This window comes from Anabrus simplex, chromosome 3, assembly GCF_040414725.1.
Source record: "Anabrus simplex isolate iqAnaSimp1 chromosome 3, ASM4041472v1, whole genome shotgun sequence".
Lineage (NCBI taxonomy): Eukaryota > Metazoa > Arthropoda > Insecta > Orthoptera > Tettigoniidae > Anabrus > Anabrus simplex.
Window position 1 is genome coordinate 472,858,930 of NC_090267.1, and position 15,406 is coordinate 472,874,335.

The window sequence follows — 15,406 nt, forward strand, 5'->3', positions numbered from 1 at the left end:
GCAAGCCAGAACCATCGTGCCGCTCCTGAAGTGGTACTAACCACAGGTACTGTAAAAGCCGGCATCGCACTCTGTTACTAATCACAAGCTATTTTGTACCTAACATAGTGGTAGTACGCGCAAGTAAAAGTGACCCATGGTGTTCCCCGCGTGGTGGTTCTAATCATAAGTAGTCTCATGGTTCTAATACAATAATAATTATGTTATTTGCTTTACGTCCAACTAACTACTTTTACGGCTTTCGGAGACGCCGAGGTGCCGGAATTTAGTCCTGCAGGAGTTCTGTAACGTGCCAGTAAATCTACCGACACGAGGCTGACGTATTTGAGCACCTTCAAATACCACCGGACTGAGCCAGGATCGAACCTGCCATGTTGGGGTCAGAAGGCCAGCGCCTCAACCGTCTGAGCCACTCAGCCCGGCTCTAATACAATCATCCCTTGTTCGCCCCCCTTTCGTCACATCTTACGACAGGCAGGGGATACCGTGAGTGTATTCTTCGTCTGCGTCCTCCACCCACAGAGAGTTGTGTGTTTGGTCCGCGGGAGGTATTTTATTTCCCTCAAATCCACCGGCAAGCCGGTTAGGACCCCCCCCTCCTATCCACCACCAGGGACGTGCTACGTGGGAGTATCACCTCTCCCCCTGATTCTTTGCTCTTTCTGAAAATTTAGGATAGATCGGAAAGTTCATTAACACGCAAGCATATCTTAGCACTTTTTATATCAGAACAAGGAATTTTGGATCATATTTTCCGAGGTCAAGAGGCTTGTACCCATGAAATGCAACGAACTGTTGATCATCTTTTATTTGAGCATCCAATTTTTTAAAGAAGTGGAAATGAATGAGAAATGCACCTAAATATGTGTGATATACAATGTCAAGCACCTTTTCATGCTTTATTGAAAAAAAAGTTACTCATAATAGGTTTGCTAAATTCTTCTATTTTATTCACAAGTCATCCCTGTTTTATGTTTTAGTTGTTATTTTATGTATTAATCTAGTTTTGTTACCTATAGCCATAATATAAAACGTGTAAAATAGGTTTTACATTGGATAATAATAATAATAATAATAATACTATGTAAATATTATAGTTTACATTTGTCAATATTTAGTTTTTATTAATAATAAATACTGTACATCCATTTAATAATTTTAAAATTTGCTTCTTATGATAATCTAATTTTCAGTTACATTACATTTTATGATAAATTAAATTTTATTAAATTTACTCTTAATTTTTTGTAGTTATAATGCTCTGCATATTATGTTTATGCAGGTGTATAATTATATGGTTTGACATAATAGCACGCTTCATAGCCTGAGGAGTCCCGCCGTGTACAGAAAGTCAATAATAATTGTACCGGGCGGTACACCTCCACGACGCAAGTTCAAATCTTGCGCCAATTGAAACCCCTCTACAGGAGAAGCTCTGAACTTTACAACTGAACTAGTTCTACGGTTTATCAGAAGATGTCACTGAGTGTTTTTGATTTACTTTTGTTTTTCAGTGATCAAGAAGTGTGGACATTCTCTAACAGATGTCTCTACAAAAAACTATGGTAATACACTCTGGTGTAATGGAATGAACTTTCCTGAAGACATTTAGTATTCATAAGTTTTGTTTTTACTATATTTTGTTCTGTTATCCTTGGGTTGGCAACATTAATTCTTTCTATCCGCCTGTTTTGAATTTAGCCAATCCCAAATTTCTTTAATTTATTTCCAACCAATCATGTATGTCTTCTTCGACATGGATATGTTGCTCTAAGCTATCCAATCAAGTTGAGGGGTTGTGTCTACTCATTCCTGAAAGGTCTCGAATTTTCCACGAGAGTATAAAAACTGCTGATTTTCTTGTCTCGGTGCCACTAGTATAACATCTAATTCAGTGTGTGGATATGTAGCAGGGGGCGGGAAGTGCTTCTTTCTTCTAGCAGCAGTTCTTCTACAAGGTAATGGCCTTTTACCATCTTTATTTCTTGCTAGCTCAGCAGTTTAACTCTCGGGGAGGATTCGAATCCTTTAATATGTAACCCATCTTGTTAGAATGTAAAAATTCCTTTCTGTCTATGTAAAATCTACAAATCTCTTTCACAGTAAAGCGGGAATAGACAGTGCTTTTCCCTCTCGAACTCCCCTTCATTTCGAAACTGAGGTGACCACGTTTTCATAACCGTTTCTTCTCTTCATTAATGTATTAAAGTTCTCATACGGGTCACCTCCCTAGCTTGGGATTAGCCCCTGTGCACCGGCCTAGAGGCACTTAGGTTTTAAAGGTGTTATTTGGAGTGCAAGTTCACGCCTCCAGTTCCTTCTGTACTTTGGGCCAGTAACTCATCCTGATGTTTTGTTTTCTTCATGCAAAGGCCCTGTAGGTTGGGTATTAGATACCCCTGTTTCACTGTATGTGTGCCTTGAGGGCAGTTAGGAGTAAGGGTTGTTGTGGTCTTTGATAAGGCTGGTAAAAAACGACAGCAGGTCAGCTGTTTCTGGTATTCTGGAAAGTGCCTCTAGGAGGCCTGATATTGTTAAGCGGGAGCAAGAGCTCCAGGTAATAAAGGGGTTTTCTGCCCTTTCTTGAATTGTGGGTGTGAGCTGGGAGCTCAGACTTTGGGGCTTGTAGCCCAGAATTATAAAGTTGCTGTGTACCTGATTTAACTGTTGTTATTTGTTGTACGCTCAAAATTCAATGTTACCATTGTTAAGTTTTGAAAATATAACCTTTGTTAAAGTTTTAAATTAACTTTAATTTTGTAGTTGAGACCTATTCCAGCCCGCACCATCTTTCACCTCTAACTACCACGGATATCTCCGTAATAATAATAATAATAATAATAATAATAATAATAATAATAATACATTCCGTTCTGAGTATAGGACACGAGGATTTGAGACATACCATGGCAATACGTCCTTCTCTTATTTCATGCCAGAATACTATGAGCAAAAGATTCTTATCACTGAAAATATAATGCTGACAGTTTCAGAACTATTCAACTAGTGACTGGCCTGTGTTTCCTGGAACTAACTGTAAGTTTAAATCTTAGTATTCTGTATTATAATTATTGGCACCTTGAAGGCCTTTGGTGACAGTCTCCACATCCACCAGTTATAAATGGAAATTAATGACCACTATAACTTCATGAAGTAAAGAGAAAGCCAATCGTGTTCGTAAAGACGTGTTCGGTGGGTTTAGTTCCTCGGCAGATAAGGGAAGAATTTAGGAACAAATTTTCTACTTTCCAGGAGGCACATTGTTCTGACGTTCATTCAGCGTGCACCGGATACCATTCTATCGAACTTAGCGCCGAAATTACGGATGTCTTCACCTTGCACTCCTCCAAGGGCCTTCAAGGCCTGGATAGCTTGACTTTACTTTGCTCTCGCGTAACTTGAATTTTGATGTTCAGTGTCAATTTGCCAGGTCATTTGGGCACTAGAAGTCGAACTATGATCATTTCTAAAAGTTATCACCCTATCGACGAAAATAATTATTCCATCGGATAAGTTATACGCCTTAGTGTTGTACTGTTGTGTTGCATATCCACACCACACTCTTCCCTAATGACTTTCGTGACTAAGTGGAAACTTATATACATTACCAACATCAATTGCCTTCCATTCCCTTGGTGAGTGCCGACGTCAACACAGCAAATAATGGACAGATTCAGGTGGGAAGAGGATAGTGTTCCCAATAATGATAATTAGGTAATCGATCAGCCTAATTCGGCCTGTGGTTGGACGAACAAGCTAGCGTCTTCCAGAACACCGAAGACTAAAAGAACTCGATGACTTAATGACCGTTAGAAAAAACAAAATAGGCTAATTCACATCTGTAAGGTTGTATTATGTATTTACTAAAAATAAGGATAAGAGAAATAAATCAGAGTAACGTAAAAATATTTAATTCTAATATGGTCATGGATTCACTGTTCACGTCGTCATTCGCATTAGGTAATAATAATAATAATAATAATAATAATAATAATAATAATAATAATAATAATCTGTCACCCAATTGGTTTAAATAATAATGTCATTAGCATTAGCCCTACTAACTACTTTTTGAGGAATAACTGTTCGGTTCATTAGTCTACCATAACTAATTATGAATAAATGAATTTATAAACTACCTAAAAGAGAAAACATATGATAACAGCATTATATCTGAAAAATATACTGGCGGAGAAAGTATCTAAACACCATGAAATGAGGAATGTAGAATACGGAAATGTTGGCAATACACTAGAGTCCCGTTAATCCGAACCCCGTTAATCCGAAAGTCCGGTTAATCCGAACTGAATTTTTTTTAAAGCTCTCCTTATTGAAATGAAAGAACATATTATAGAATGAAGACTTACTTGCACTTTATTAGTCATATTTTATTAGAATAACTTAATGTAAACGTAATTACACCTCATAAACCATCAATCACTGCGCGTTCATCTTTACAAAGTCTGTTAGTTTATTTTGCCGTAGTGGTTGGGACCTACTCGAAGATGCAGTGTTAAACCAGAATGCCAATGGGAGTAGTAGCGGAGTGTTGCTCGACGTAGCGTACGGCAAGTTCTAGGCGGCCCCCATTAGTTCGGATTAACGAGACTCTACTGTATATTTGTCCAGGTAACAATTTTAATTGATTAAAGGTACAAGACTACAGGTTAACATCCGCGCGAGTACAACCATCGCAAATGTGCCATGCTGGTCCATTAATAACCGGTGTAATCGGCTGACTGTTGAATACAGGCATGCAAACGTGCATGCATTGTATCGTGCAGGTGCCGTATGTCAGCTTGTGGGATGGAGCTCCATGCCTGTTGCACTTGGTCAATAATGGACGGTTAATGCAGGTTGTGGATGACGCTGGAGTTATCGTCTAATGATGTCCCATACTTGCTCGATTGGGGACAGATCAGGGGATGGAGCACGCCAAGGCAACATGTCGATACTCTGTAGAGCACGTTGGGTTACAACAGCGGCATGGGGGCGTGCATTATCCTGTCGGAAAACACCCCCGGCAATGCTGCTCATGAATGGCTGCACAAGAGGTCTAATCGCCACATGGACGTACAGATATGCAGTCAGGGTGCGTGGGATAATCACGAGAATGCTCCTGACGTCATACGAAATTACTCCCCAGACCAGAACTCCCGATGTAGGTCCAGTGTGTCGACGCCGCCGACAGGTGGAATGCAGGCGCTCACCTGGCCTCCTAACCAACACACGGCCATCACTGGCACCTAGGCAGAAACGGCTTTCATCGGAAAACACAACGGACCTCCACTCCATCCTCCAATGAGCTCTCGCTTGATGAACTGCATATCCATATGTATCTGGGAGGCGTGACCAGCCTTACGGAGAATAATGGAAGAAGAGAATTGTGGGGTATTGCTCGCGCACCAGCGTTATCTTGAACATAGGGTTCAAACTACACAATTGTGTTTTTGTACATCTTACTAATATCAAGGAGTAGATCGCTGACGAGTATATGCAATAAACGACGATCATCTACACACTCAACATAGGAAAAGGAGTAATGCTTTTGTTCCACACCGCTGTCATCGTTGATAACTGGGCATATGACGTGTCTTTCACTGAAAATCTGACTCAAAATCTGCGCCATATGAACGATGTGTGGAAGGCACATGGGTAAGGTAGTATATTATAGCACTAACTTGGTAGGATCACTCTATGCTTTTGTTGCCGTAAGCACACTGACAGTATCACTTGAAATGTGAGTACCAAAATGAATGGTTTGTATAATCAATATAACATTTGACTCTTAATACTAGAGGATCCGTACTACTCCAGAGCCAGAACGTGTCTTTGTATAAAGTTCCTAAAAGCGCTGCAGGGTTTACTTTTAGCATTTGTATTGCCTGTTGTGGCGTGCACTGAACCCTGCTGGGGTAAATAACTCTGTATTTACGTTTTTCGTTGTTCCTTAGAACGCTTGTTATAAAGTTAAAAAAAACTGCGAACATCTAAGCCAAGCCAAGTACAGTTGTCTCGACAATCCGCTCGCACTAGCGCACTAGGTTTCCTTGCCGGCGTGAAAGAGTGCTCCCCCAGAGAAATTTAAGTCGTTTGGATGACTCATGCTCTTGTCCTGGGAACGGGGTGGGATTGTGGCTCCTACCCCGACAGAAATATTTACGGAGACAGGCCAGCTAGCTTAGGTAAGGTCTGTTAGTTTTAATACTTGACACTCGAAGTGTTCAGCGCCACACACTAGAGACTACAAGATGAATTTCAACATGTTAACAGTAGGCCTATAGCCACTTGCACATCGTCTTGCTAATAAAAATAGAGCCAGTTTGTGAAATCAATTGTAATGTAGAATAATATGTTTTATTCTTGGATTTCGGCATGTATAAAGTTATTTCGAGCAATTCATTGATGACACGTGTAGAAATTGCCCAGCATGAACACGGAACTAAGCGCGAAGTAAAAGAATTTTGTAGTTGGTTATCTGTGATGGTGGTATGTAATGAATTTTTGTAGCGTTCCACTTGAAATATAGGTGAAGTTTCCGTGAGTCCTGTGCCATTCTTCATGAATATAACGTGTGTTATATACGACGTGACGAATATTTTCCCTCGTTTGTGGTTGATGCACGTGCACTCAGTAAGCGAGTGAAACTATAAAACTTCGGTGACTGTAAAATACCAGTTAATTTTTTCAATTCGGATTAGGTAGCGTTTTTAAGTTAAAAACAAAATAGTCCCAGTGTATTTTTGAGAAAACCATGACTGTACTGTACTATCACGAAGTGTCGCCGGGTGAAACTATAAGTATATTGTTTAAACTCTGCTATAGGTTAAATTATGATGATGTCGTCACTACCGTGAATATCACTTTGGAAATATGTGCGAGAATGTGGTTGAAAATATTCTTAAAAAACCTCTCTGAGGTAGACCATTCTGCGAAAAATGCAGCCATATAAAATGGTAATGTTGATTTTAGATAATGTAGTGTGGATACGATTGCTTGTATTTAAACTCATTTTTGCCGCTGGTGTAACGAATGTGTTCACCGCACTCCACTTGTGGCAAGTGTATTTTTATGGATTTATTATTGTGATATCCACCGATATTTTACAATCTATTTTATAGTTTAAGAGTTATTGTTATTTGTTTAATTAAAATTTTTACGTTCAGATTGTTTTGTTTCACGAGCAGGTTTGTCCTTGTTGCAACGCACATTGGCAAGTAGTTGATCTCTTCAACCCGCTAAGTGCAGAACGTATTGCGGGCTAGTGTAAGCCTACGCCTGCCATTATTGAAGTGGTCATTTAGTGCTTTGATGTTAGGATCACTCAAAGTTTACTGAACTTATAGGCCTATCAATGAATGGTAATTCACCAGCAAGTATTTCCGGAGACAATGAAACAAAAAATAAGCACATCGGTCCAGAAGAATGGGCGGACGGACTGTTTTAGTAAACATTTTTAATATATAGTTGTTACGATCTTACTATGAATTTCATAATGTTGGAGCATTCGCCTAAAAGAATGGTGTCACATTTCCTTTTGGAAAATCAAAATTATCATAAATATTTTTTTTTCAATAAATGAAACTCAAATTGATTAGGATTAATTTATGGTTTCCGAGAGACTTCTGTATCGAATTTGGAGTTGACAAATGTAGGATTCAGCTTATCCAAAGGCGGAAAGTGACTATGAAACTACCAGGAATGACGTAACCAGTTCAGTAGAGTGTGATGATTTGAAGCCTCTTTGATAAAATAGCCTTCTCAGTGTTTCTCAGTCACGGCCATCACGCATCACAGCCTGCACTTGCCTGTGGTAAGAGGCGGATAAAAATGGACCCAGAGGCTGGTAACTTGAGAGAGTGGATTGGCGACCACAGGCTCCTTACCTGGGTCCTGGCGATGCTTCTGCTTACTTGTACTAAGCTCTTCACCTTCATCTAACCTCTCCGACCTCCCTTGATCAGCCCTTGTTCTTTTCCAACCCCGACGGTATCGGGTATTGAGGCCTAGGGAGTCTTTCATTTTCATGCCCTTCGTGGCCCTTGTCTTTCTTTGCGATACCTTCATTTTTCGAAATGTCGGACCCCTTCCATCTTTCTCTCTGATTAGTGTTGTGTAAAGGATGGTTACCTAGTTGTACTTGCTCTTAAAACAATAATCAATACCACAACCACCATAACAGCCTGCACTTTTGCAGGGCAACATCGCATCACACACTTTTTGTCGCTAAATTCGTGAGGCAAATTTTCAAATGAACCCCATCTATAAGACATATTTATGTCAAATGAACTTTAGTGAACATTACCTCCAATGAACAAAAAATATTTGGTGTAATGCCATACCTAGAATCAGTAAAGCCATTAACAACACGGACCAAGCAGAAGGTTATTATTTCTCTTTAATTTGTGAGCATAAAAATATACGCCTTTACAATCGATAAGAAAAATAACCTTCTCCCTTCAAAACGTTCATGTTATTACGGGTTTCATTCCGCACTGTCGACTTTCTCTTTCTTCCTTTCTGTCTTTATCGCGCTTTATAACAATTTTAACTTGTTGAAGTCCAAGTTCCGCCAAGCATGTCGTACGCTGAATTACGAGAAACTGTCATGATAATCCAGTATAAAGCTAGAGAAATTCTATTGACGGGAAACACGCAAACCGCTTAGCTCTTATTATCTTTATTTACTTGCGACTAACTTCTTGGAACAACTTTAGCTGGGATATTCACGAAGCGAATGTAAATAAAAAGTTCGGCTTTCCAGAATACCAGGGATATAGACTGGCGTACCTTTGAAGGAGAGTGCCTCACCTGCGTCTCTACAATTGACTATGGATTTAAGAGAAAACTGATGGAAGCCATTTACGTAATTATTTTCTTTCCCATATCGTAGAAGTTAAATTGATTTCTAATTTTATTTTTAGGAACAACAGGTTAGTTCTAAATTGGTTCGGACTGAGATTATGTACGACTTAATTTTAACTTCTGCAGCTGTTGCTTGTATTCGCTAACATTCCTTAAATAGTCCATTATTGATAGCTCAATTTCACGAATGTTACCTTTGGTGTAACAAGAACGACAAACATTGAGAGAATAAACAGTTTGAATTGACTTCTTTAGAAGTAAAAATGACAAGAAAAAATAAAAATCCTCAGTTCTAGCCTTTTAGGCAAGCAACTCAATCTTAAAAACATCCGAGGGATATGAGCTACGAATGTTAGGTAAATAAAATATAATGGAGTATGGGAAAATATTCTCTATTCCTAAAAAATTCCATTCCTTGCCTTTTTCTACAACTACGATCGCTAATGTGAGTCAATGCATTGCTTCACTTAAGCCCTTATAACTACATTCGGTGTGGATATTTGTCAAAAAATATAAAAAAACTCTGCTGAGGTTATTGAACCAAGGAACACATTACAGAACAATTTATGTAAATAAGTTAATTTGGCTATGATTTGAATCAAAAAGGAAAAGTGTAAAGAAGCATGCGATTTTAGGCTGTTTTTCAAGAACTACATTTAGGCCGGATGTGATTATCGAAATTTGTTTTTTAGTTTGATAGAGCTATCCACGACTCAATTTGAAACCTCTTCGGTCCCTTTAGCCTTCAACTTTCGGCACGATTGTGGAAATTGCATAATTTTACGTTTTGTCGTATTATGGGATACTCTACTTCGTCTGCTAAGAAATGTTTTCAACATGAACATAATGAAATTATACAGTTCTATTTACAAAGTCTCACCCGGAAGGACGTGGGTTCGAATTCCTGCCAGGAAGTCGTAAAATTTAAGAAACGAGATTTCCACTTCCGGAGGTGCACATGGCCCTGAGGTTCACTTAGCCTACACGAGAAATGAGTACCATGCCTGGCGTAGAGCTAACCACACTACTCCACGAAGTGCTGTTGTTACGAATAGTGGAAGCCTTTACCTTCTACCCCTCCAAGGGCCTTCATGGCCTGTACGGATATGACTGCCTTGATTTGATTTACAAAGTTTGTATAAATGTTCATAACTATAGAAATCAAAAGTTCACACGTTCAGGTCTCCATGTCCAAACCATCAGACCATTTGCCTGCTTCACCAGACGCGTGGTGCATGAAAGCCCTTGTTGCCCGTATTGTATAGCCGGAACCAGTGCCATGCTGGGCATTTCTGAAGTTGCTATTTGCAGAAATACCCAGCCCGATTTTTCATCGGGAACCGTACCCACGTATATATACCGCATCCCGTTCGGATCCGGTTGATGGGTGTAACGGTAACGTTATTAACGTTCATGGCATTCATTATAGGCTATATCACGAATGCCCCTCCGTGCTGGTAAATGACCAGCAGTTCTAGGATGACAGTAGTGGAGCAACAGCGATTCTAAAACAATGGGTGCTGAATTAGCATTTTTTCCACGAGGTCATTGACTCCTGGCAAGGTCATTGACCCCTAGGACTACGTGCTATTGTTTACAAACAAGACCACGTGCTTTTGTTTACAAACAAGACCACGTGCTCTTGTTTGACAGGTGTGAGGGGCGGAATTTGAAGAAGAGTGCAAGGCTAACCTCACAGACGCTATCTTGGAGGGGCGTAACTTCACTCCACGTGCTTTGTACTGATTCAGCACCCATTGTTTTTGAATCGGTGTTGCTCCACTACTGATGTCACCAAGCTGTTCAAAAAGAACACCTCATAGGACAATGCTCAGGAACCATAATTTAGCAGAAACGGGCCAGCCCTTCGCATTCGGCAGCTCGAAGTTGAAGGTATAAGCCAAGTGATATGTGAATATCTGTACAACAGTCTTAAGACCTATGCGTCGACGTTATAACGCTTCAAGAATAACACGTAGTGGATGATCCCATGGATAAAAAGCAGTGGAAGAATGTAAGATTCCACATTAGTAGCTTTCAATAACAATCCGGGATAGAGTCGTGTGACCTATGTCAATGACCACATGAAATAAATGGTGTCAAATTTTCCTATGAGAAGTCCAGCTCCACGGCTAAATGGTTAGCGTGCTGGCCTTTGGTAACAGAGGTCCCGGGTTCGATACCCGGCATGGTCAGGAAATTTAATCATCATTGGTTAATTTCGCTGCCACGGGGCTGGGTGTATGTGTCGTCTTCTTCATAATTTCATCCGCATCACGACGCGCAGGTCCCTCTTGGGAGTCCAATCGAAAATCCTGCCGAATATGTCCTCGGACTCTACCACCACTAGAAGCCATACGCCATTTCATTTCCTATGAGGAAAACATATGATGATATATCTCCTGGTCATGCCAATCCATCAACGGTTTTAATTTCAGATGACCATAAGCCATAAGACGTAGCCATCACGGTTGGTAGGTTACACTTCCATCACACATTTCATTACATACGCTATTTCATTACACATATTTTCGGATGAGCCCCTGCTGTAAGATATTTTTATATCAAAACTACTAATAGTTGTCGGTAAATTCCGAATAATATTTTAAGGGTAACTACTTAAAAACCTACATTTCTTAAGGGCGTGTTATACAGTATTGTTTCGTAACAGCTACGAGACAATCGAAGACCACTTGCTGTTTAGGAGAGAACAGTGCTTGATTAAAAATGGAAGACACTCGTGCTGTCAATCTGTTCGAAAGGGTGAGAGACGAAGAGTAAGAAATAGTTTCTAATACTTAAAGAAGCTTGAGTTACAACGAGAGAACTTCAACACCCGATGTTACTTGGAGAAATACTACAATGTTCATCTCTTAAGACGTTACGGATTCATTGGAGACGAGAAGGGAATCAATGTGGACTTAATCCGAGAGGAAGTGAGGCCTTACTTTCTATATTTTCCATTCTTTACAGCCGAAACTATTATGTAAATGTTTCCCGACTAATCAAGCAAATCTTTATCACCTTTCTTTCATAGTCAGACCAAGTTTTCATCAAAATAATGTAGCAACAATGTATTTGGATGTGGATCGTGACCGTGGATAACTTACACAATGCATCCACCTTATCGACCACAAGCGCTCAAAGAGGCGTTTCCTGGATCTGACGATGAATTTGTCAATGTCACAACGCTTGACATAAAGCGGGTAAACCACATTGGCTTGTCACATTAAGTGTCAATAATAGGTTTAGATTTTTTTTTTACTTTTATATAGTCATAATCTAAATAAAATAAACGACTGCCGTGACTTCATCATTTTTCTGTAAAAATGCATAACATTGTTCCTACTTATTTATATGAAAACAATTCACGTCAGAAGTTTTGGTAAAGGAAACACTTCGTAGGGAACGTTTTTTTTACAGACCATGAACCCTGCAGTGATAAGAGATCTTAAACGAATGTTCAATGTTCCGCCTATTTCGAGATTTACATTAATTCTATGCAAAGTAAATGGAATCCTCAGAACATAAAGTTGAGTCTCAGTCCGTGAGTCTGCCTGCAAACTCATTTCCTCTTCCCATCCAAGAATGTTCGTGTTACGTTTAATAGAATCCTTCTCGAGATATAAAAGACATAGGTGCACATCCATAAGGTAGTGCGCTTGTTTCAGTATTATTTAAAAAAGAAAGTGATGACTAAAAAAGTGTTCAAGACGTGAATACATCCTTGCCCAAGTCTTTATATTTCTGAGGTCCTCTGAAACAGACAGTACATTTTAAGCCCAAATAAATGTGTGTGGTAGATCGACGTCTTAATGGAGAAAATCAACTGGATTACTTCTCGTAATGTTTGTATAAGTTGTACTGAACACATGGTTAATTACTTCCCATGTCCAGGTCAAGCCTATTTCTTCCATAATTTTGCAGTCTCAAATACCCTTTCGACGACATCGAAAAGACCTAGTCTCATGCAGACAGGATGTGCAAGATTATGGATGTTCAAATGTTTGTACAGTGAACTGGATAACAGAGGAGCAGTCCGCAGTTCTGAAGGTTCGTCTAATATCTCAAGACCCCTACTCTTGTCGGGACAGCGACCTCCTGACTGGGTTGTAACTGTATTGTACTGTACAATGGGAGTCGAAATATTAATTATAAACATATTGCTGATCATGTTTAAGGATTTTGGACTTTCTGAAAGTTAGGATAAGACTTGATAGAGTAAGGATGGAGTAAGGAGTCTTCTAGTCCTACGTCTTCTGACTTTTTCATTCCTGATTTCATCCCTCCGGTCTTCTGGGTCATTGTGCGTAGGAACTTAACTTCTGCTGCTTGGAGTTTCGAGTTGTCCTTTCATGTTAATGTAGCGGTTTCCAGGCTGTATGTGAGGATAGGGGTGTAGTATGATTTATACAGTGTCATCTTGGTTTTGAGTGCTACTTGTTTATCCCATAGTTGCTGTCTTACTTGGTGGTAAAAATGTATTGCTTTGCTGATTCGACTGTTTACTTCATATTTAGCTGAGTTATCCTTGGACATTATACTACCAAAGTACTTAAATTTTGTGACACTGTCCAGCTTAGCGCCATTTAACATGATTTCTCGCCGATTGCCATCCTTCTGTACCTTCAACACCACCGTTTTAGCCTTGTTGATGTTTAATCCATATCTCTCAAACTCCTGACTCCACACCTGCAGTCTCGCTTCTACATCTTTCTCTGAGTTACACAAAATTACTACATCTGCAAATGCAAATGATTTTAAGTCTTGTTGCTCCTTTTCTTTTAGCGCCTATAATATGGTATCCATTACAATGATAAACAATAGGGGTGACAAAGCACTACCTTGTTGTACTCCCCTATTTGTCTGAAACCAGTCTGACAGCCCAGAACCGACTTTTACACTGCTTCTGGTTTTCTCGTAAAGCACCTTAACTTTTGAAATTAGACTGTCTCGAACTTCGAGCTTTCTCGTGGTTATGTGAAAAGAATGAGTGCCAACAGGTCTGCACGAAAGGAGTATGAAAGGGAAATCAGGGGAAAGAGACCAGTGGGCAGACCTAGAGAAAAATGGACAGACTTAGTGAAGAAGGATGTAGAGGAGAGAGGTCAGGATTGGGAGCGGATTGTGAACGAAGAATGGTTCATGGACAGAACAAAATGGAAGGGGTTCGTATACCACACGTGGTTAACTGGAGTTGGTCAACGATTATGATGATGATGATGATGATGATGAGAGCAGAGGGAGACATTGCAAACGATGGTCTCACCCATTAGTCAATGATTTAAAAATAATAAATGTGGAAATGAACGAAGCCACAGTGCTAGTTGCAAATAGAGTACTGTGGATGAGTTTAACTCATTCTCAGAGGTTTGCAGACTGAATGCATTTTTTCTTTGCTAGTGGCTTTAGGTCGTACCGACACAGATAGATCTTATGGCGACGATGGGATAGGAAAGGACTAGGAGTTGTAAGGATGCAGCCGTGGACTTAAATAAGGTACAGCCCCAGCATTTTCCTGGTGTGAAAATTGGAAACCATGGAAAAACCGTATTCAGGTCTACCGACATCTGAATTCGAACCCACTATCTCCCGGATGCAAGCTCACAGCTGCGCGCCCCTAACCGCACGGCCAGCTCACCCGATGACTGAAGGCCTAAGGGCATGAAGGGTATTGTACATTATATCAGGTAATGAATACTCAACTAGTATCCATTTTCTGTTTTGTATTCGAAGCCACAGTTATAAGTGGGGTAGTGAAGTATCCATCTCAGTCTTTAATTTAATTAATCCCAGGATTGTGTGATACCGGAGAAGAAGTGTGGTCTTACATTCCCCATATTGCCTTGTTTACAGTCGACCCTGGTATCTAAATGTTTCCTGAGTAATCAAGCACAGCTTTATCACGTTTCTTTCACAGTAAGATCAAGGGATCGGCAAAATAACGTTGTAGCAGCAATTTATTTGGTTGTGGATTGTGTTTTCCAGATGACTCAGCCTCAGACGACTAACAAATTAAATTTATCACTTTATTTTAAGGGACTGTTCGTGTATTTTACTGTTAAGTTATCAAAACGAACGTTGGTTAGATATTCGATTAGTACAACTAAATATCATGTGCATACAGGGAAACTGCCAAAAAAAAAGTTGGCAGTGGCAAAATGACGTATATTAGGTAGAATGAAGAGCGAGCTAGTTTACCATTGCTTTCCTCATTGGACCAGAATGCGATATTGCAGCACTATTGACCCTATGCGTATCACCTTTCGTAACATCCATACACACAAGTCGTGCTCCGAATGGCAATACTGAGAACCTCCTAAACTTAAGCACTTCCATGGGACGGGATTTCGGTTGAAGCTACATTCTACTATGGTCTGTGCCAAGAGACATTTTAAATAGTTATTTACGCATCAGCAGCAGAAAGTGAACTTTTACATTACGAGTATGATGTTTACGGAATTTCTAAACGAATAACGAAAACTTATCACTTCAGTGGATATTGTGTACAATATTTTATTTCATCCTAGAGAGAATTTAC